Genomic DNA, 23982 nt, shown 5'->3' with positions numbered 1-23982 from the left:
TTTCTTTCTTTTACCGTATATGTAGATATTATAAGGAAAAAATTGAGTTACCTGATTGCGTTAAAATAAGTTCAGTTCCAGCTAATACAGTAAGACAAAAAAAAGGAAACAAAAGGTATATAGAATGGGAAAGAAGAAATAAAATTATTATGGTTCACAGGCAAAATAGCCATTTATGTAGAAAATCCAGAGAATTAACAAAATACTCCTGGATCTAACGAGCAATTATAGCAAGGTTGTAGTATTCAAGGTTAATGAACAGAAGCCAATCTTTTCCCTATATACTAGTGATGCAAAAGTGGAATTTGAAGTTGATGACAATACCATTTACATTAGCACCCCCAAAAGTGAAATACTTACATTATACATCTAACAAATATGTAAAAGGTCTATATGAGAAAGCTACAAAACTCTGTTGAATGAAATCAGAAGAAGAACTAAATAATGGAGAAATAGTTAATGCTCATGGATATGAAAACCCAATATTGTCAAAATGTCATTTATTCCCAAGATGATAAATAGAGTCAGTGCAATCCCAATCAAAATCTCTCACTGGTATTTTGTGGGTATTGACAAACTGATCCTAAAGTTTGTATAAAAAGGTAAAAGACCCCATGCAGCCAACACAGTATTGAGGGGGAAGAATGAAGTTGGAGCCCTCACACTACCTGATTTCAGGATTTCCTACAATTACTGCAGTCCAATCAAGACAGTGTGGTATTAGTAAAAGGATAGACTAATAGATCCAGAGAAACAAAGAGAGGCTAGAAAGGGGCCCATGGAGCAAAGATAATCTTTTCAACAAATTGTTCTAGAACAACTGGGCATCCGCATGTGGAAAAATGAATCTATACACAAATCTTACAACCTTCATTAAATTAAAATTGCTCATGGACCTATGAATGTAAATGTAAAGCACGAAACTATAAAACTAGAAGAAAATAACAGGAGAAAACCAAGATGACTGAAAGAACTAATCAATAAACTGGAACTTCATTAAGATTAAAAACTTCTGATTCATGACAAAATGATGACAGGAGAATAAGATGAGCCAGGGACTAGAAGCAAATATTTGCAAAAACGCGTATCTGGTAAAGGACTGTCATACAAAGTATACAAAGAGCTCTTAAAACTCACCAATAAGAAAAGAAACAGCCCAGTTAAAACATAGGCCAAAGACCTTAGCAGACTCCCCACCAAAGAAGATATACAGATGGCAAATAAGCATATGAAAAGACGTTCCACATCAGCTGTCATCAGGGAAATGCAAATTCAAACAACAATGAGATACCACTGCACACCTATTTGAATGGCGAAAATCCAGAACACTGACTTCAAATGCTGGTGAACATGTGGTGGGGATGCAAAGTGGTACAGCCATTTTATAAGACATTTTGCCAGCTTCTTACAAAACTAAATACACTCTTCGCATATGATACAGTAATCATGCTCCTAGGTATTTACTCAAAGGAGTTGAACAGTCATGTTTGTCCAAAACCTGCACACGGATGTTTATAGCAGCTTTATTCATTATTGCCTAAACTTGGAAGCAACTAAAATGTCGCTCAGTAGGTGAATAGATAAACAGCTGTACATTTAGGCAGTCAAATGTTATTCAGTGCTAAAAAGAAATGAGTTTTCAGGCTGTGAGAAGACATGGAGGCACCCGACATGCATATTACTAAGTGAAAAAGGCCAACCTGAAAAGTCTGTATGCTTCAGTCATGACATTCAGCAAAAGGTAAAACTATGGAGACAGTACCAAGTTCAGTGGTTTCTGTGTTGTGGGGTGGGGGGAGGTACTTAGGAAGGGTTGCCTAATAGGAACACAGAATTTTTAGGGCTCTGTTTGATATCATATTTTGGAGAGCATTTTTATACCATATTTTATTTTTATTAATTTCTGCAAACTTATTATGAAACATTCAGTTTGAGATTTTTAAGACGGAATGGAGAAGTACAACTTAATCCTTTCATCTCTCTCTCTCCTCTATAAAAATAGAAGGTATTAAAGTCATTTAAGACCAGTGTAGGAAAAAATATATGTATACACATCGTCTATAGTAAATATTTAGATACATGAAGAAATTTATTTTATGTATTATTTTATCTTGCCAAATGGCAAGGAGCTCCTCGAGGAACTCCAAAATATTCCTGCTGTGTGCTCTTGGTTTACTGTACCTCCAAGTTTCTGGCATAAACCATTGAAGGAAATTAAAAGAAAATATGCTCTAATCTGATAGGAACATTGCATTTTACAGAAAGGTGATTTACATATTATATATTTGACTTTAAGCTTTCAGACTCCTTTGAACTTTTCACTAATATCACAGGGCAACTTGAGGGCCATTTGGTTACTCGGCCGAGTCAGGTAAACTTGGCAGTCCCGGGGAGAGGGGTGTTCTAGTGGGACAAAATAGACACGTGGGCGTGAACTGGACTGTCGGGACTGATGTGCATGTGGCCCAGCCGGATGTGTCAAGCAGTGAAGCATCCTGGATCCCACTTGCCAAAGGCACATTTTGAAGGCCATGGATTATCATTCTTTAGATGTATTATTTCCTAACAGCAACCTTGTAGCCAGCTTTGAAAAGAAAACATGGGGGAAAAGTTGCGGGGAATAAGAAGCATAGTTGGTGGGTACAGAACAGACGGGGGGATGTTGGGAATAGTATAGGAAATGGAGAAGCCAAAGAACTTATATGCATGACCCATGGACATGAACCAAGGCAGGGGGTTGCTGGAGAGAATCGGGGTACTGGGCAGAGGAGGGCAATGGGGGAAAAACGGGACAAGTGTAACAGCATAATCGATAAAATATGCGTACTAAAAAAACATGACACATAAAAAAGAAAACAAACTTAGGAACTTGGAATTTGCAAAACAGGATAAAAGGTATCTGTTCCCTAATCCAGACTTTCTTCCCCTTAGAATTCTTAAACTATAATCTTTCTTTGTCTCTTTCTTACATCAGTCTTTGTTGGTGAAGTTTCTAAATTGGAGAGGACAGTGAAAATATTGCCTGGAAAACACTGTTTCCTCAAAGAATTTGTGGTGCTTTCCTCATAAAGTAAATTTATAACTGACATATAAATGTCCTAATTTAATGATAAGTGCTGTCTTTCATAAGAGGAAGTTAGCATGCTTAATTAATTAACAATAATTAAGCTTGAGGTGACATATATTTTATGTTCAATTTAGAGGTGGGCAACCAGAGACACTGAAGTCAGACAGACACTCAGGCTTGGCATCATCTCACCTGGAAGGCAGGTATTCTGTGATGAGTGCCCCAGACAACTCTCACCCACAGAAACCTAACGAACTTCCCTAAAATTAGTGTCTGCTCTCAGGGAGCCTAAGAAAGTCCTGGGAAATTTGGAGAGGAATTACACAAAAGGGATGAAAGCATTTTAAGGAAGAGGCTTATGAGTCTCTGGGGAAAACAAAGATTTACAAAGTCCAAACTGTAAAATAGCAGACAGAAACATGTATAAAATGTTAAGAGGAAATTCCATAAACATTTTCACTTAATTACTGATTCAATATATGTGAGATTAATGTCCTTCCTCTCTTGGCTACACCCCTTTGAAAACAGGGGAGGAGGTGGGGGTGTGGTGCTCAGCAGGCGCAGATCAGAGGTATTTTCCTGAAGATTCTGAAGAAAAAAAGCTTGTCTGAAGCCAAGTACCTATGATCTTTGCTTTACTTAGAAATAAGAAAGCAATTTTTCTAAAAATCACTTTGCTGATAGGCCCACTCTTCATTTCTTCTTAAAAGACATTATTAAAAATCTGCAAATGTCAGTCTACAAGGAATGCCGAAGTATTTTGGAATATCTAAATGCTTCCAGCTGCTATCTTAATTTTAAAATATTTCTTCAAGGGGATTTCCAGCTTGTTGGCAGCAACAAAATAGAATTTCTCTGTCTTTTTAAATTCTTGTTTCTGTTTCTATTATTGGATTTCACAGAGCATCATATGATTCACTTTGGAGTGACAATAAAATGCATTCATGTAGAAATTTATAGTACTTCTTAATTACTCATTAAAAGTATATTTGTACATTAGAGTTGCTCATGTTAGTGGAGAATGATGCATTAAGATACAATGCTCCCCAACTGAAGCTAGAAAAGTCAGAAGCAGGAGGAATGTATTTTGCCAAAAGGTGTCACATACGGATATAAAGATAGAGATTAAACTGGGGATAGAAATCAGACATCTTGCCCTGAGCCCAGAGATACTCCAAGGTTCAATCCTTTTGATGCCCAGCAAAGAGTGCCCAGAACAGAACGAGTTCCCAGATTCCTGGAGATGATGTGTAGAAAACAAAGCAAAGTTGTGTGACTCAGGAAATTTCCTCTGATGTGGGTCCTAAAACTCTGATTAGCAAACCTATAGACTGAAGTTAGCACTGCATCTCAAAAATCAGAGGAGTGTCTGTCTCTCTGCCACAGTTGAAGCACAGTTCTCTCTCCTTCCCACTCCACTTTCTTAGGAGAGGATCTGAAAAATCTATAATCCTGAGATTTTTCTTCTGGTTTAAGCTGTCTGCATAAATAGTAAATACCAGGCAAAAAGGATGGGTAAGTGGTCTGTCTCATGAATTTTGAAATATGACCAGTAAAAGAATGAATTAGTAATTTATGGAGAACTGAGGAGGAAAATTATGTAGTTCCTAGGATGAAGGCTGCCATATTTGGTTGGCATTGATAGTGAACAAAGCAGTCAAGCCACAGAAGCAGAAATAACCCAGGAGAAGTAGAGGTAAGAGACATACTGTTCTCAAGATGTTCCTGAGTGCTGACTGTGTTCCAAGGTCTGTGCTCCAAGGTGGGCAATGGTTGAGGTCTGGAGTAGGCTGGTTCGGCTCCCAACAATATGTCTGTGTCCTAATCCCTGGAACTGGCAAATGCTACCTGGTTTGGATAAAGGGTCTTTACAGATGTGATGAGAATCTTGAGATGGAGAGGTCATGTTGGATTATCTGGGTGGTTCCTAAATGTCATCATAAGCATGCTTATAAGAGAGAAGCAGAGGGAGATTAGACCCACAGAGAAGAGAATAAGGCAGGGTTACCATGAGGGCAGAGATTGGAGTGATCCGGCCACAAATCAAGGAATGCTGACAGCCACCAGAAGCTGAAGGGTCAAGGAACAAATCCTTCCCCAGAGGCTGTGGTGGAGGGGCAGCCCTACTGACACTTCAGTTTTGTCTCAGTGAAACTGATTTTAAACTTCTGGCCTCCAGAACTTTGAGATAATAGGTTTCTGATGGTTTAAGCCACATGGTTTGCGGTGCTTTGTTACAGCAGTCATAGGAAACTAATATAGTGGGGGTTTTTTTAAGCATGAAGTAAAATATATTTTCTGCTCCCAGGTACTTCAAAATCAATTAGATGAGGACAGCCAGTTAATTAAAAGAAGTAATAATTTCCTTATTAAAGGGGTTGGTTAACAAATGACACAAATTGACAGGAGAATGAACAAACAACATCTTCCTCTGAATTCGAAGACATGGTCAAGATGGAGGTAGAACTGAGCATGGCATCAAACATATTTCGTTTGAACTGAGAATACTTTTTTCTCTTTCTATTTTTTTAATCCTCACCCAAGGGTATGTTTATTGACTTATAGAGATGGGGGGATGGGGGGAGAGAGAGAGAGATTGCCTGATGTATGAGCCTTGACCGGGATCAAACCTAGGTATGTGCCCTGGCCAGGGCTTGAACCATAAGCCCTTTGTGCATGGGATGACTCTCCAACCAGCTTAGCCACCTCGGCGACAAAGCCCGTAAGTGCCTGATTAATTGGTTATGTCTTTTCCTCTCCTCCAATAAAAATATGTGTGAAAAACAGACTGAAATTAAACTGAAATATCACTAGATGCTAAGCAGGGCTATGGGCAGTGATTACTGTGTCCAGTGATAGAGCTATGAATGTCCGTCAAATCTCTCCATTTACAAAATGCAAAGTAACAGTCCTCAGAATGAATAGAATAGATCAAAAAACAGATTCTCTTAAAATTTGGTTTTAGCTTTCTTTTTTTTCCTCCCAAAGGTGTGAAAATTCACATTTGACATTATTAAACCTGAAAATGACTTTTCCTACCTCATATATCTTTTGGATTATCTCAACTTTTCTTGTGGCTGATTAATTGCTTCCTCTTTACATGAAAGAAGAAAGGGTTATACATTTATTAAAAAGTAAAATCAAATGCAAAAAACACATTAGTGGAGGAGGAATAGAGCTCAAATTCATAGTAAATTTAAATACATTACTTTCTGATCTTGAAGGCTGTGAAACTCGTGTGCTGTTGGAAGGCCAGGACTGGAATTTGTAAGGCATAAGCTTACAAATGTCATGGCCATGGAGCACTCCCTGCCTGCAACCTTCCAGGGCTGCCTTCTACTTATGTTGTCAGTTATGTTGCTAGTACGCTAATCCTGTCCTGAAAGGAATTAGTAAGTAATATGCTTTAGATTAAAAAAATGCCAACATGAAACTACACGTGGAAATTCCCAGCGATTCTGAGACAAGTCTGGGTTGCGTAAGATAACAAGATGCAAGGCCAAATTCCTTAGAAACTATTACAAGAATAAACGCCACCACTCCAAGATAAAAAAGAAAATAAAGCATACTGATTCTGATGAACATTATAATGTTTACCAATATTCAATTATCTTTTCTTCCTGTACATATGGAGGACTACCCTTCCCAGACCCCTTGCAATTGGTGGGTGGGAGGGGGCACAGAACATTGACTACATTTTGTCCATGAATGTGAGCAGAAAAGCCTTAGTGCAATTTTCTATTTCTACTTTTTCACTGAAAGGAGTTCTTAAACCACATTTTTGATAGTGAGCTTTTCCATTCAGAGTTAACAAAAAAATAAATCTTTGTTATATAGTAAGACACTCAGATATCAGTAGTCATTTTTTTACTGCAGCATAACCTGCAACATTCCCTGACTAATATACCACTCAACCAAATATATAGAGAAACAAAATTTTATGTTTAAAAAAGACTGGAAAAAATGTATTTCCCCTTTAGTAGTGTGACTTTGCATATACTTTCTCAGTCTTATATTTCAATATATATCTACATATTATATACTTCTTTTGTGAATGGACAAATCATACTTTAAAAAGTCATTATCTCCAAAGTCCTCCTGAGCACAAAGGGAAGACAACCACCTTTTTCTGTTAGAGGTCTTTGTATTCAGCCTTCTAATCATGTTCCTAGATGTCTGCAAACAGGTCCGACTCTGGAGGTAGGCTGGCTTTTGTCTAATGCCAGATTCAGATTTCTTATTGGTGTTCTCCATGTGCTTCTTTAAATGGCTCCAGTCTTTTCTTTAAAAACACATGATATTTCTTGGCATGTTGGCACTCAGGTTGTTTCATTAGCTCTAAAGTAATGTTTTACATAAAAAATAGAGGAAATTGCTGAAAATAGTTAGTTGAAGCTTGGCTTGGACTTCCCTTTACTCTTGTCCTTAGTCATGGAAGATCCCTCTGGGTCCTCTACTGAGGGACTTGGCATCACGTGAACCTTTTCTGCTTGTCTGGAAGTGGCAATTTCACCTTGGAAGTAAGAATACTTAATCAATGTAGAGATGTTTGTGTGTGCGTGAACCAGTTCTATTCTCAGGTTCACACCATAGTTGACAAATACTACTACGCATTACTTCTCCATCTCCGTCTTCTCACCTCTGCCTATTTTGTGTTAATAGAGTAGGTCAGTTGCATTAAAGATTAAGTTTAAATTGTTAAGTATGAAAAATATAGCAGACATTTAGGTCACCACCATTAGTATCCGGAAACTATTAAGACCTCCTGCTAATCAATTAAACATGATCAACAACCCAATAGAAAAATAGACAAAGGACATGAACAAGCAAAACAAACAAAACAAAAGACATGGACAAACAAAAGAGGAAACTAGAATGCCCATATGCATATAAAATGATGTTCACTTTCATTAGTAATCAAGAGAATGCAACAGAGAAGTGCCGTTTTGTTGTCATAAATTTAAACATATTTATAAAATCTAATATTTAGCATTTGGAACATTGAATTATAATACACTGTTACTGGAAGTGAACATTGGTACAACCAAGTTAAAGCACAATTTGAAATTATTTAGTGCTGTGGGTTGAATTGTGTCCATACTCAAAAGGTTATGTTGAAGTGTTTATCCCCAATACCTCCGAATGTGATGTTATTTGGAAATATGGTTATCGCAGATGTAATTAGTTAATTTAAGAGGATGTCATACTAGAGTAAGGTGGGCCCCTCATTCAACATGACTGATATCCTTACAAGAATATGGCCAAATGAAAACACAAGAAAAAGTCATGTCAAAGTGAAGGACAAACGTCACGATACAATGGAGGCAGAGCTTAGATTTATGCTACCAGAATTTGAAAGAGGCAAGAAATGATCCTGCCAACACCTTTTTAAAAAAGTATTTATGGTAGCTCTTATTTTACTAAATTTTTGTTTCTTGTCTATTGTTTAATATCATTCTCCATCTTAACATACAGGTTCTGTTAGACAGGAATTATCCTTCTTATTAGTGGTTGTATCCCCAAAATCTAGTAAAATGTCTGGCAAATAATAGCTGACTAAATGAAAGAATGAAAAACTTAAATCCTTATCTGCTCATTAGGGAACATCTACTTTGATTGAAATTATGTCCACCTCTCATAATTCTCAAGTTACCGCAGAGACAGAAGCAGCCGGTGACCATGGCGCCAGTTCCCTCACCACGGTTCACTGGCTCGTGGACCGGTTGCCACCCTAACTGCCCAAAAAGCCTGTGCCTCTAGAGTTTATACTTGGCTCAAGAGAGAGTTGGTCTGCTCTTTTTCTGTATGGCTGAAGCTGTGAAATGTAAACCTTGAGGGTTCCCAATGACCTTATTTTTTACTTTTTGTTACTTTGGAGGGATCAAAAAAAGCCTACACTGAAAAAACTTTTCAAGGGAAAAGTAGGAAAAGGAGACTTCTGGGGCTGAGGATAGTAGGGGCAGCTGAGAGTATGCAGTTGGCAAGTCAAGGCTAAAGAGGAATGATATTTAGGAAGTAGTTTTTCATATTCCCTTATTTTCACTCATGTTACCCATAGTTGGTGGGGTCTGAGGACAACTGGGTTATCTATCTGAGCATTGCCCTGACATAGACTTTGTTCTGGTTCTTAGACATGAAATTATAGTTTAAGTCCTGTAATCACAGTTACTTCTGGTTGAGGAAAACAAAAGGTCACGCATGCTTCACACTGTCACTCTCCCTTATTGAAGGCCTAGTTCATCAACAGGTGCCAAAAATTGCTCACAGCACTGGGGTGTTAACAGAATAAAGTTTTAACAAGCGAGCGACCCTATATTATAATGAAGTCCCTAAGCATTCTTTTGTGGTGGTGTTTTAAATACACTGTTGGTAGCCACGGAACACAAGATATTTGTCTCAAGATAAGAAAACAACATTTACAATCTTTCCAACTCAAAGGTGCAGTGTAAGTGTGTTAGAAGAACACCATCAATAAATAAAGCAAGCATGTTATTCAATTAAAAGTTAGCAGGCTTAAGAAAACGACAAACTCGTTAAGAACATTCTCCAAGAAATCCAGACCTCAGTGACAGGGACCTGACCCTGGCCCCCAGGCTGTGATGCTGCTGTTTTTTTACCATTCAGCTTCCTGGAGTCTGCACATCTCCAGGCGCAGAGCACAGCCCTTTGAAGGTTCTCTGTGCTCAGGTTATCAGTGTTTGCAAATCAATGCCTGTGGGAGTCACTCGGACCAGCGCACAGCCAGGCTCCCACGTCAGGTGCCAGGTGAGGGCCAGCCCGGAACACCCTGCTGTATGCCGAACAGGATGACATTGCCTCTGGGAAGATTATTTCTGCTTTTATTCAGGATAAATTCACATATATTTTTCCCCAAATAGTCCTACAAGCACATATCTGTAGAAAGATGCAGGTCATGTCATGAAAAGTAGGAATCCTTATATATCAGCTGCAATTTTATTTTCTTAGGGGGAAAAGTGGCATGAAAAATTCAGAATAATAGGTTAATATTATCATCTAAAACTCCAGATCTCTCATTCACAAACATTCCCTCTTTTCTCTTTCCATACTTTCCCCCCGAACCTTTGCTTCTCTCTGTCTCTTTCTTAAAAGTCTGTTGCAAATGATGTTACAAATAAAAGAAATGACAGAAGAAGATAGGGTCCATTGCTGAGAAAAGAAGTAGTGTGCAAGCAGCTTTTTATTCAAACAAATTCCTGTTAAAGAAAATACCAAGTAAATCTTGTGTATTCCTAGTGTTCTGCCTTTAGAATCCTTGATTGATATTGAAATGAGGGTCCCTATGACTTTGATTACATTGAGCTGTAAGTCCTAGCTCTAGAAATCATACCCCCACCCCTCACCTTTCTCTAACCAGCAGAGACCTAGCCTTTACCCTGGATAATCAGCAGTTCCTGAGGCAGAAGACAGTAGTCTGGACCTGAGTAACAGTCACATGGTTGGGACCTCCGGCAGGCTCAAGATAACATCTTGACCTAAAGTTATTCAGCTCCGAGCCCTAAGGTGGAATGATCCCCTGGCTCTTTTCCCATGAGAATGAACAGAGGGATGCCAGAAAGACCTCAGAACTGTCCTCGAGACCTGAAGAAATGATTCATTACCCTGACCTCACCTTCAGCCCATCAGCTCCCAGCAGCACCTTGAACCCCTAACCCACAGTGCCTTGTGATTTTGCCCAATGTAATCTGTAACCTACACACCACTGAGGAGGAATTTGGTCTTTTGAGCATTAGCTTCCTGTTTTCCTGGGTTCTCCACTGCAATGCTGTGTTTAGTGTTTGGCTCTGCTAACATTGTATGGATGAACCCTTTCTGTTCTGAAAGAGTATTTCAATTTAGATTATAATTCAAATAAACTTACTAGTAGGTAATAGAATATTAAATGAGATTTTCCTGCTGTCTTGGAATTTCAGCTAAGCCTAAAATTTAGGATAATAAATAGTAATAAGTCCGCATTCCAGAAAGCGCTCGCTCCTAGATGCATACATGCAGGACTCATGAACAAGAGAAGAACTGGTCCAGTGACTGTTATCCACCTCTGGAAATCCAAGAGGGGGATCCTTGAAAGGCATTTTTGTAGGAGTAGAGAGAGCTTTGACTTTTCGCTTTACAGGGGCAGAGAACTGGAGAGTTGTCTACCTGATTTCCACTCCCATTCAGGCCAAAATCTGGGAAGGCCTAAGAGAATCCAGTGTAGAAGATGGAGCTGCCTAGAAAAACTAGGACCTGACCCCTCCCAGATGAGAAGGAGCAAGATTAGCCACTCAGTCCAATCTCTGTGGAGCTGGGTGACAGGAGATTGCTGGAGAATCTGACGTGTCCCCAGGAATATGGGAGTGTAATTGTACATCAGTGCCTCCTTTTAGCTAGAGAAGTGGTAACTGACTGAAATAGACACGTGGAGAGAGAGGGGCTCCTGGTAGGGTACGTTGTAGATCCAGGTTTGGTGGGGCAAAAAATGCAGTGGGTGTTAGAGCCATCAAGTAGGTCCTGCCTGCAGGTCCCTTGCTGTAAGTGGTTGAAGATGTGCCCAAACTAAAGAAGGATTTAAAGAGGTCAGCCAGTGAGTGCACTGTCTACATCGGGGACTCTAAAGAGCCCGCCTGGTGCCCCATTATGCCATTGTCCCTTTCTGTCATCCCCTGTCCTCTTGCGTTGATGACAGCAGATGGAAAATAAATGTATGAACAGAACCCATTTTGAATAAAATTGGGCCAGACTTGACATTTTAATATCTGAATGTGGCCAGAAAGTGAGGGGGTATCTGTAAGGGGTGGAAAAGGGGTGCCCACAGCATTCTGAAGACAGTGATGGGAGAAAATCAAGTCTCCTGTGTATACCCTAGACGGGTCCAAATATTGTCACTGTTCATTTGTGGCCACTGAGTATCACAGCAAAAATACACAGGCTGAAAAACTGTGAGTTAACATTTTGACCTCAGGAATTAAATGGTGATTTGATGACATTGTTTTCACTATTTGAACTCATTGGAACAGAAGATAAAGTCTGCTGTTTATCCCCATTTATGTCTTCTAGTTATCAGTTTGTGCGAGGCTGCACACAAATACGTGGAGGGACCGAGGCTGAGGACATGAGGAGTGGACAGCCTTCACTTCCATCTGTCCTGAGGTAAGCACCTGCCCCACATTTCTGGCAGGCCCTGGTGGACTTGGCTTCTCTGTCTACAGTTTGCCTGTTGTCCCACGGACTAATCCTTTACTGTATTTCCTGCACGAGCTCTTGTGTGTGCCTCAGCCTCAAGGCTGCCGTTTCTGCCCCACAAACCAGTGCTGGTGATTTATTTCCACAGTTTTACACACAGTGCCTGGAGTGAGGTTGATGTCTCTGTTTCTGTGGCAGAGACGAGAAAGGCAGCAACAGCAGAAAGCAGCCCCTGTTGTGTTATTGCTGTCTCAGACCTCATTTTTAAGAGAGAAAAGAGACATCCTGTTGGGTTATTTATGTATTAATTTTTTGTCTTGCTCTCTGGAATGTAAGCTCTGTATTTCATGACCTAGAAAGGGGGTATCTCTAATCTTTGATGATGAATGAATAAAATCTCTTCATGGTAAATATAATCATAATCACAGATATCATTTATTGAAAACCTAGTAGCACCCAGGCACTGAGCTAGCCACTTTACATGTAGGAGGGTCTTAATTCACACTCACTCTTCAAAGTATGTGTGTGGGGTATATTATACTCCTTTTTATAGCTGAGATAAGTGGGGCTTGGCAAGAATAAGTAATTTGCCGCAAACTACTCAGCAAGGAGGAGGACTAGTTGGATGAACCCAGCTAGGCTTTCCCCACAGATCATGCTGCTCTCGTATTGCAAACAATGGCTCATTTATTTGTTTTCCTTATTTAAAAAATCCCAAGAAGTCCAGAAGTTGTAAGGAATGACAAATGAAAAATTCCAGTGATGGCATAGAATTTGGGACCATATGTTACATGCTAGCTAGATTCTTAACAATAATGACAAAAGAAGAAAATACTAGCATTCTTATGCACAATTTAATTTTCTGCCAATTGGTTTAATGAAGTTTAATCTCTCAGTTATATTCTGCTCAAGATGAATCAACTGTTTGAAGCACTAACGTAACTATGTATGACGCATACATCTTAGAAGGTGGCTAGTAAAGATCGTGCACGTATTCACCTGACATACAATTGAAATTTTTGTCCAAGTCTTCAAAAAGTTTAATGATAAGATAGTAGAGGCATGGCAGATAGCTATTTGATAGCGGCATTATTTTGCAGTAAGCAGAGGCATTTATTGCCCTATGAAAATCATCAGTTCAGTAAGTTCTTACTTAATACCTTCATGAGAAGAGATATGGTCTCAGACTTTAAAAAATATAAAATACATGGAAAATGAAGATAATAGTTAAACACATGAGGCAAACAGGGTGTAGCGTTCCCCTGTGTACGTGCTCTGAGAAATGTTCTCTGCCTTGACCTAGGAAGTGAAGACTGTGCAGGTCAGTCCTGTGGAAATGGCAGAGCTCCCCAGTGTAAAGCGCACTATGAGTACAAAACTGGAGCCCTTATGAAAACTGAGGAGTTATTTTAGGGAACGAAATATTGCTTCCATGTAGCCCATTTAGCCAGTCTTTTTATAAAACAATAGGCCTCTTTTCATGTAAGTACTGAATAGGAAAATCTAAGGTACATTTAACCTTTGTTTTATTTCAGAATTATTCCCTGTGATATTTTAAGAGGGATACTTAAAAAAAAGACAAATGCAATAAATAGACTTAAGCAGAGCAGTTTCTAGTAAATTGAATAAAAGCTGGATAAATAGCTTTTGAAGTGAGTAAAATAAACATACTAGGAAAAATTTTGTATACAAAAAGTTCTTCATGGTATCTTTAATTCATGTTACTCTTTTAGAGACTTTAAGTCTTTAGATGCTATGTTATAGATTGGTGATCAATAAAATATATGTTTCTGTTGCATGAAAAATAAATAGCATTTTAGCAAAAAGAAAAAAAATGAAAAGGTAATGCTGCTGGTCAAGTGTTTTGGTTTATTTTCTTTGATGAAGATTTTACTAGTAATCTACTCCACTGCCTTTCCTCACCGGCTCTTAAGCTTTCATTTCAAATCTAAAATCATACTCAGAGAGAGAAAGAGAGAGAGAAAGAATATGTCATGTATCATCTGAACATTTTCTAATTAAGCCAAAACTTCCTATGTTGTAGAAACCCTTTCATGTAGAGCCTAAATGGGGGTGAGGGTGTAGCACTGTTTTATGTGCAGTCAGTGCTGTGATAAACAGTGAGAATCATCTTTTTAATAGAATAAAACAGTAAAAATTGATTCTATATACCCTGGTACCTACTGATTTATTCTGCACTCATATTGTGAAATGCAGGCTCAGATTAGCTTTTAGCACTATTATGAAGCAACATTAGTAGAGTAACACAAAGTCACTGGGAATCCATTTGATACAGATAATGATAGGGTCAGTCTGCCTTACCTTCAAAGCACAATAAAAAATCTGGCCAGATTAAATGGGACAATCTCAGGAGACTACAATTCTTATCCTATTTATCTAGCCACCTTCTTCTAGTACTCTTTACCTGTATCGTTTCTCTGCTCAAAAATTCCACTTTGCACTGTCTTTAGGATGAACTCCAAACCTCCCACTTGTCACTGAACCCTACAGTGTCTGACTTCAATTCACCTATTATTTTAGGGTAACAAGGACTCACATCACATGTGTTATTTATGCAATATGACTTTGACATTTCCCTCATGGAGGGGTGAGATCTGTGTCCCCTTTCCTAGACACTGTGTGGCCCTTTGTGACTACTTCAGCCATTAGAGCATAGTAGAAGTGATGTTATATGACTCCTGAGGTTAGATCACAAACATGCCATGCACTTCCTTGTTCTTTGGGAATGTTCCAGCTATGCTTTGTGCAAACCCAACCAGCCCGTGTGGCTAGGCCACACAGGAAGGCCGTGTTAACAGGCAGCCAATAGTCAGTCTTTTTCACCAGAAAAATAAGTGGTGGCATCTCAAAACGATTTGAGCCTCCAGCTGTTGATTCACTTCTAACTTTCAAGTCTTCCCAGTAGAGACCCCAGGTGTTGTGAAGAAGAGATAAGCAGTCCCCAATGTGCCCTGTCTAAATTCCTGACTCACAGAATCTGTATCATAAGATGGTTGTTCTATGCTACTGGGTTTTTGGATGGTTTATTATATAACAACAATAACTAGAATAGTCTTTTTCATTCCAAGTAGTGAAACCACATTTCAAACTAGCTGAATTCAAGGGGAGGAAATTCTTGTAAGGACACAAGTACACCTTATCATTAGGGCTTGGACACAGAAACTGAAAATTCATCAGGAACAAAGGTAAGCATTAATTCCATTTTGTCCATGGGACAGCATATCTGTGTGATATCTCATGGTCTCTGATCTATTTTTCTCTTAGCAGTCCAACTTTCTTTGCCTTTCAGTGTCCATGGTTCTCTCTATCATCTCTACTCTGGCTTCAGGGAGACAGAGATTAGTTTATTAGCCTTTTTTTTTTTAAATTTCTGGGACAGTGGTATTCTCTGAATGTCCACCCAATAGATCAAATTGTCTTATAAACACACTACAGTCCACCTCTGTGACGGGGACAGTTGTAAAAGGAATGTTCTTAGTCAATCTCCTCTGGGAAGTAGGGCCTGTGGCAAGGATTGAAGGGCTAATATTCTATCTAGGAGATGCAAGCCCAGTGTAGAGGGTATAATAAAAGGAGGAGAAAAAAAATATGAAGTTAATAAAAACGTGAAGCAATGTGATGTGATCCCATGCTGTTACCACGTCACAGTACATAGAGACCAAGGGGTCACTTATCAGGGAGGTCAGCTCACGCTGGTGACTTCCCTGGAACTATTCACCCAATGGGAAACATACCTCCTCACATTTCAAGTTGTATCAGATGGGACCTCAGTAGTCACTCAGGGAACGTGATGTCAACGCCCTTAGAGTAGTGTCCCAATTTAGTCCTAACATGAAAAGGCAACCTAAATGACAAAGAGAGAGAAAGAAGGAGGCTGACAAGAGAATCTGCAAAGGTGCTTGTGGTAGAATAATGGCATTCTAAAGATGGCCGTGGCCAAACCTCTGACACCTGTGAGTATATTATGTTACATGGTAAAGGGACCTTACATATGACATTAAGGCTGTGAATCTAAAAAAAGGGGTGGGGTATCCTGGATTATCTGAGTCCACCCAATCTAATCACATGAGCTCTTAAAAATAATGTGGCAGAAGAGGGAGTCAGAGAGATCGGAAGTGTGAGAAGGTCTGTTGCCATTGTTGGAGGAACCATGTGGAAAGCATGAGAAGAAATGTGAGCATATTCTAGGAGCTAAGGCAAGCTCCTGTCTGAGAGCCAGCAGGGAACGGGCACTTCCGTTCTGCAACTGCAAGGAACTAATTCAGTCAATGACCTGAATGAGCTTACAAATAGATTGATCCCCAGAGTCTCCAAAAAAGAACACAGCCTTCAAACGCCTTGATTTCAGCATTTGAGACTCTAAGCCAGGGACTAATCCACACTGTATGTGGACTTCGGACCTATAAAAGTGTGAGAAAAATAAATGGCTGGTGTTTTAGGCCACTGAATTTGTGGTCATTCACTACCACAGCAGTGGAAAGCTAATACTTTGCATGAAGTTTAAATCCCCATGCAGAAGTCAGATACACTAAAAATTGTCTCCTATCTACCTAATGTAACTTCCTACCATTGTTTTGCCTGAATCAATATGGTTTTCTATTGCTCACCAGATAGAAAGTTTGCTGTTACACCCCTGCTCTTGTTCCTTTGCCCACATTCATCTCCTTTTTATTTTTGTGTTGATGAAAGAACTTCCAGCCTATAGAAAATTTTTATAAGAGTTTACTTGAGCCAAAATGTTGAGGACATGCCCAGAAGCAAAATCTTCATGGACTGGGAACATGAAATTCATTCATGGTAGATTAACGGGCAAGAGAAAACAGAGTGGGGAAATCTCTAGGACTGGATAAAAAGCAAAATGGAAAAACACAGGCTGCCTTTACGTTGGTGGGTACGAGAGAGTGAACACTTAACCTTCACAGCACACAGAGACGGTATGTGGGCAACGAGATAACAGTGAGGAGTTTTGTGGTCTCAGGAATGTTCTTATGATCTGGTGCCGGGGGTTATGACTTCAAAAGGCCTGGAAAGGAAACTACTCTGACATTTCAAAAGTATGTTATCCTAGGTGCTTAAGAACCACAAGCAGGGCTCACGTAAGGTAGAAATTGACCTTTGCTAAGGACGCTGTAGGTGAGGGACGTGACTACCCGCCATGGACTGACCAGTTAGGAATTTATGATAAGACTGTCCTGTGTGGTTACTTTTGGCCACTGCCATGCGCCCCCCTGAGCTTGTTGGGTTTATTACATTTGACCCTTTTTCATCCGCAGTTGTTTCTTTTTCCTTTCATTATTTTCTCTCCTTTACCTTCCCTTCCTCTAAAGAAACAAACAAACAAAAACCACAAAAAAAAACCCTCATGGAAGTATGATATTAACTATCCTGAGTTGACATGCCAACTCACTATGGAAATTTTTGACTAATAAAACTACCAGGATACCAGATTTCTCCCTTTATAGATATTTTCTTAGTATACATTTGAATAAATGCATAATAAATTAATAAGGTTAAAATAGTTTAGTTGATAAGTATCATAACTGGAGCATAAGAAACTCAGCTAAGTTCTTTAAAATGACGCTTGCCTAGTGCCTTCTCTACTTCCTGCTGTTGAAAAGGCCCTGAGGTAAATCACCTGCAAAGTAAAATGAAGAGAACAGCACACATGCTCATGGGCCTCTATTAATTCTCAATTGTTAGTCCCATTGTTATTCTGCTCAAGACAGGCTTACACTTGGAAATATTTTTTAGCCTTCCGACTAAAGGTCTTATGTAATCCTCGGGCAGAGTTAATACTTAAATGATTCATCCAAATTGTACTCCTACATATCTGAATATTGTCAAGCATCAAATTAGTATCTTTGAGGATTAAAACGCCCTTATCAGTTAGTTGCCTATCATTGTAATTGTTCAGTTCTTGTTCTTGGACAGGGTTTGACTCCATATTTTTTCAGAAGTTTGTAATAATCCAAGGGAAACTGGTTGATGTCAAAGGACAGTGTCAAAATTATGGACAGTGTCAAAATTATGGCATCCAAGCTTTAAAAAGCAACTTTATGTATGTGTTAGTTTGACACTGTATCTGGAAGAACAGAGAAATTATAATGAAAGGTTTTTTGTTTGTTTGTTTTTTACAAATATTCAAACCAGATACATCAGATTGGGAACAGAGGTAAAAAGTGACTCCCGTGTCATCTGATAAGAAACATTTCTTACACTTGTCACATGAAACATTCTGTTATGCTTTAGTCTGTTGAAAATAATTTCATGTACTGGATCATAGTCACTAGAGGCAATTTTATTTGGCAACAGCCTTAGGACAAACGCCCAGCTTGGAGGTGGAGAATTTGGGTTGTTGTGTAATTGTAGTCATTACTCAGATTGAAGGAGTGAGTCAGCATTGAGAACTATACAGCAATGGAGTTAACCTACTTTTACTTTTAATGACTATTCCTCCCACCCTAAAGATCAAAGAGTATTTGTCATTGAGAAAATTTCAAATCTTTAAAAAACACATTTCTTTTAAAAAAGTTGTTCTCTTCTATATTTATTACACAAGATTTTCAAATATAAGTATTCTGTTTTATCAACAGATTTTCTCAGTCATCTCAGGGAAAGGCTATCAAAGAATTCAAGGACTTCAACTGCTCTTATATAGAAAAGAAAAAGAAAAGCTCAAGTCATCTATGTGTTGGAGTAAAGATTTCTTATGAATCACTAGCCCTAAGTACTCCCTTCAATACTGACCTTGAGAAAGGGGGTGGAATTGAAGGCACACATAGAAGAAGGCACACAGAGAAAAAAATAGGCTGTATCTCTTATTCCCTGATTTTGTATTTTACCCATAGAGAACTAGCAATTCTGATTCTGAGGCTTTTATCCAGACCTAGATTAGTTGAAATTAGTGGCTGAAATATGTTCAGAATCAACAATTGGTTATAACAAGTTTGGATGTAAATAGAAACAGGGAGAAACTGGTTGAGCTGCTACATTTTCCCAACCCTTTCTTCTGTTTGTACCGACCGGAGAACTTACTCACGCATGGCCAGAAAATGTAAGATTGATAAGGGGAATGCAGACTCAGGCGTTTATCACCCCAACTATTATATCCAGAACACTGACAGAATATTTATCAGAATCCATTAGCTAAATAATACTATAAAAATTTGGTGCTGGGACATTACAAACCATGAAATGTTCAAAAGGCAATATACCAAAATTATTTTGAATTTCTGCAGATTATTAAATATGTTTTTTTCACAAAGACTAAAAAAATTAAGGTAATTAATAAGAAGAGGATCCATGTATTTATAAATTATGTCTTTGAGCCTTTTAAGTAGCTCAGTTACTTAAATCAGCGTTGCTATTGGTGCCTGGATTTTACAGGGGCGAGACTTTACCTTGCTAACACTTTTAATCATTAGTCAGACTTGGTCTGTAACATGAATTCCAGTAAAAAATGAGTAGGATTAATTAGACTGTTACTGAGTGTTAGTCAATTTCAAGACTTTCTCTTACAGGCAGAGGGCGTGGTGGGACCTTTTTTTCCTCTTCTCTTGGGTTCAGTGAAAAGACCAGAAATATGGGAGAAAGGTCTATGAGAGAATTCATTGTAGCTTCTCCAAAGGAGACATGGGAGAGACCATTTTCTTCTTTCTTCCAGTTACTCTGTTTGTTAAGAATATTTCATTAATTCACAGGGTTTGCAATGCATCTCCTAAGGAATAGAAAGTAGAAAATACCCAGGGAAGTTGTGGGCAGCATGGAAACCTTGCAGGAGACCGTCTAGCCTTGGAAATGCAAGCTCCATGAGGGCCTGGGTGACCCTGGGCAGGGAGAGCACTGGGAACTAGCATAGGAGCTTCCATGAACCAGCACATGAGATTCTTTAATAGGGGTCTGAAATTATGGACAGTCCACTGAAATCATTTTCTACTATCAATACATGTTACATATTCATGTGGATATCATTTTCTGTTACACGTCTGGGTTGCAGGTCTGGTTCCCAGTAAGGGGCATGAGAGAAGCAACCCATCGATGTTTCTCACATGGATATTTCTCTCCCTCTCTTTCTCTCTCCTTTCCCCTCTTTCTAAAAATAAATAAAATTATTGGTAGTTAAGAACAGACCCTAGCTACCTAAAGGAATTGGTATATAGTGAATCACTAAACAAGTGCTTTTATAATTACACTTACATACTTTATAAGTTTGTGTTTCATGTTAGGAGTTGTACCTTATTTTTAAACAGCAGATAGCCCCAGCATTGTTAGGAAGGAAGAGTCAACTCAATGGTAATGTTCTGTGAATATTTCTGTGAAACTACACAGAAAATTTATGGAGTGTTGACCTTATGCTAATATAGGCATTAAACTACCTTGTTATTCCAGCCAACATATTTATTGTGCCAAATTCTGGAATTTACATTTAGTTATACTAAACAATTCCTTGATAAACCATTCAGCATGTATGTAGAACTTACAGATTAAAAATATGAATTTCTGTATTTATTTTAAATATGTGTTGGCTTTGTTTAATTTCTTTTGCCTGAGAATCTAACTTGAAAGTTTTAATGAGTTTTAGATACTTGTTTTGATTTCACAAGTATTTCAGGTTTACCATAAAAATGAGAAAATAATAAGTAAATGAAAAACTATTGCCTAGAATGCAACCAAATGGTGACCACTGTTAACAACTTGATGTTTGTTCTTTGAAATATTGCACTGCATTCCTTCACCCTTGTGTGCAAACAATGCATCGTTTCTTTCTCCTAAAATTTTATTTCGGTGTACATATTATTATATAACTGTAATGTCTCACTTTGCAATTCATCATGAACATATATGCCCATATCTTTATAGGCTTATGGAATCCTTTTGTAATATTCTATTTTGTGGATATACCATGATCTTTTTAAAGTACTCTCTTATGTCGGGCACTTAATCTGTTTTTAATGTTGCACATAATAAAGCTGACAAACATCAAAAAAAAAAGGTAGAATATTTTATGAAGAACCCCACAATGTCTGATTTCAGAGAATGAAATATAACATAATCTAAGGCTTTTTCAAATATGGATGAGTTAAATGCCCCCCTTACCATTTTGCTTGTTAAAAACAAGGTTCTCAGAGATGGTAAGTCACTTTAGAATATCTGGTAACATTGATAAAAATAGCCATGCCTATTAGTTATGACTTTGAGACGTAAATTCTGATATAGTAAGTTCCTTTTCTGATCACGGCTCATTCAATGCTAAAATTAAGGACTACCAAAGAAAAGAAAAAGAAACACGGACAACTTGTGATTAAACAGACATGTCATTACAAAATATAATCAGATATATATTTTTTTGACAAGCAAAAAAATAGCTTGTGTGACCTAAATAGAACATCAACCATGTATAAATCTCAAGTGATCATTTTTTTCAAGATGATATAAAACTTCATTTCATATACATTCTGGATTTTTTAAATAGTTTAAAAGTTCACTTTTATTTAGTTCAGAAAAATTTGCTCTTAATACTTTGGCTTGTTTACATACCTGCTTAGTGAATACATTTATTTTAATAAAGCATATTTGATGTTCATGGATCTTAGAGCTGGAAGGAGGCTCTTTGCTTTGAGTTTTACTTTACATTAAAGTCAACAAGAAATACATATAATAAAATATTTGCAAATGAAAAAGCACATCAAAGATTTGAGAAGCTGGGAGGTATGTTAAAGGAGAACTGGAAATTAACTCTGGGATGTAGTAAAGCATCTCTAAACTCAAATCAACATTTCATAGCAAGTGATATACATAGTTTATCAGGTTTTCCTAGAAGGGAGTTCACAATTAAGGACGCACGTAATAAATCCTGCCACCTCAGCATTGTTGGCAGCCATGTTCAGCCACATCAAGTCTCCAGATAAATGTGTTCTGCCTGAACCAACCCTGACAGAACCCAGGCAGCTCACCTGTTATGTGCTTTTGTAATTAGAAAGCCATCCTCCTCCTCAGAGAACCATAACAAGTGTAACTCAGAGCTCCTCCTCCCACTTTCGATCTTGGACCCGGCCCCATGCTGCGGCCAACATAAGGGTAAGAGCTTATCTTATATACCTACTTTATACCTTTTATTATAAATGAAAAAAAAAATCAAAGACCTATTCTTTTGGGTCAACTTGTCTTTCCATTTTTAGGGATTTTGCAGAAAGTGAAAGCACAGACTTGAAATTTTGTTTTGCTAAAACCTTTAAGGAAACACACATAACACCAAATTAGGCTTGGCTGAATTTATGAGGATGCAGGGTAGTATGAAAGAACAAAGCTAAGGAAGTTTACTTCTATCCTAAACTTTGTTTATTATTTCTCTCTGAGAGCCTCATCCACCAACCTCCGATGTTCCTCTGCCAACCTGTGTTCTTATAGTTTTACTAAGCAATTACATATCCTGTAGCGACAATTGCCTTCATTAATCCTTTTGGGCAAAAGTAATATAAGATAAGTTACACCTGCTTCCCTGAGTTAAAAGTCAGGATGAACCTGGTCCATCTCCAACGATAATCCGTGGCCAAGAAATTTCAGATTCAATGAGACAGTCGGTAACCCCTACTCATACACAAATGCAACAGTGTTTGCTAGGCTGTTGCGGTGTTTCATAACCCTGGGTAAAGAGGGTTGTATATTGTAGGTTTTAATTTTTTTCTTTCTTGTTATCGAGACAAAATTCACATATAAAAAGTCCACCTACAAGTTTGACAAATGTATACAGTTGTATAATGTTGACTGCAGTCAAGATAACGGAATTTTCGTCACTCCAGTAGGGTTCCTCATGCCTCTCTTCAGTCAGTGCCCTTTTTCCATCTCCAGCCACTAGAAACCACTGATTTGTTGTTTCTGTAGTTCTGATGATTCTAGAATGTCATATAATGGAATCATACAGTATATGTCTTTTGTGCCTACCTTTTTAACTCAGTGTAAGACTTTCAAGAATCATCCATTTTGTTGCATATATTAGTAGTTTGTTTCTTTTTATTACTGAATAGTATTCCATTGGTGGAGAAATCACAACTTTTTTAACTCACCAGCTAAAGGACATTTGAATTGTTTACAGTTTGGGGCATTTAGGACTTAAGCTGCTGCAACAATTTACGTATAGGTCGTTCCTTTTGGGACACATGTTTACTTCGCTTGGCTATATATCTGGCTTATTCAGTAAATGTATGTTTGCCTTTAGATTAAAAATGACCAGGTTGTTTTTCAAAGTGATTGTATCATTTTGCATTGCCCTGGCAGTGAATGAAAGTTTGTGTTTCTACACCCTTAACAAGATTTGGTATGATCAGCCTTTTTATATTAATAATTCTAGTGTTTGGATAGTAGTTTCTTGTAATGGCTTTAAAAATTGCCTTTTCCTAGTGATTAAGGATGAGGGAAGTCTTTTATGGGCTTATTTGCCATTCTTATATCTTTGCATTATTTGCCTTCTTACTGAATTTCAAAAATTCATGTGACTTGTCCTTGCCCCTCTACAAGGCCAGCACTCACACTGGTGCACTGAACTGTACCTCCACTTTCCCACTTAGAATATTACTCTTAACATTTTCCCTATCTCTATAATTTTTTTCTTTTCCTTTGCATTATTTCCATTTGCAGATATGCTACACTATCTCCCATGTTGAAGCAAGCAAAAACAAAAAATGACCAAAAAAAAAAAGCCCTTGCTGTATCAGCTT

The 23982-nt window shown here is 38.2% G+C and overlaps 1 long non-coding RNA gene across 1 annotated transcript in view; it reads left to right on the top strand.

Annotated features, from left to right (window-relative positions):
• The window catches only part of LOC129078325 (uncharacterized), a 107241-nt gene that overhangs the window by 60744 nt on the left and 22515 nt on the right, over window positions 1–23982 (top strand). The window contains exons 6-7 of the long non-coding RNA XR_008529952.1: window positions 12122–12214; window positions 15337–15453. This is a non-coding gene — a long non-coding RNA (uncharacterized LOC129078325). The remainder of the gene's footprint in view (window positions 1–12121; window positions 12215–15336; window positions 15454–23982) is intronic.

This window comes from Pteronotus mesoamericanus, unplaced genomic scaffold, assembly GCF_021234165.1.
Source record: "Pteronotus mesoamericanus isolate MK-2021 breed Mesoamerican mustached bat unplaced genomic scaffold, CSHL_Meso_final contig_73, whole genome shotgun sequence".
NCBI lineage: Eukaryota > Metazoa > Chordata > Mammalia > Chiroptera > Mormoopidae > Pteronotus > Pteronotus mesoamericanus.
Note: the sequence above shows the minus strand (reverse complement) of the source record. Positions and strands in the feature narration are given on the sequence as shown.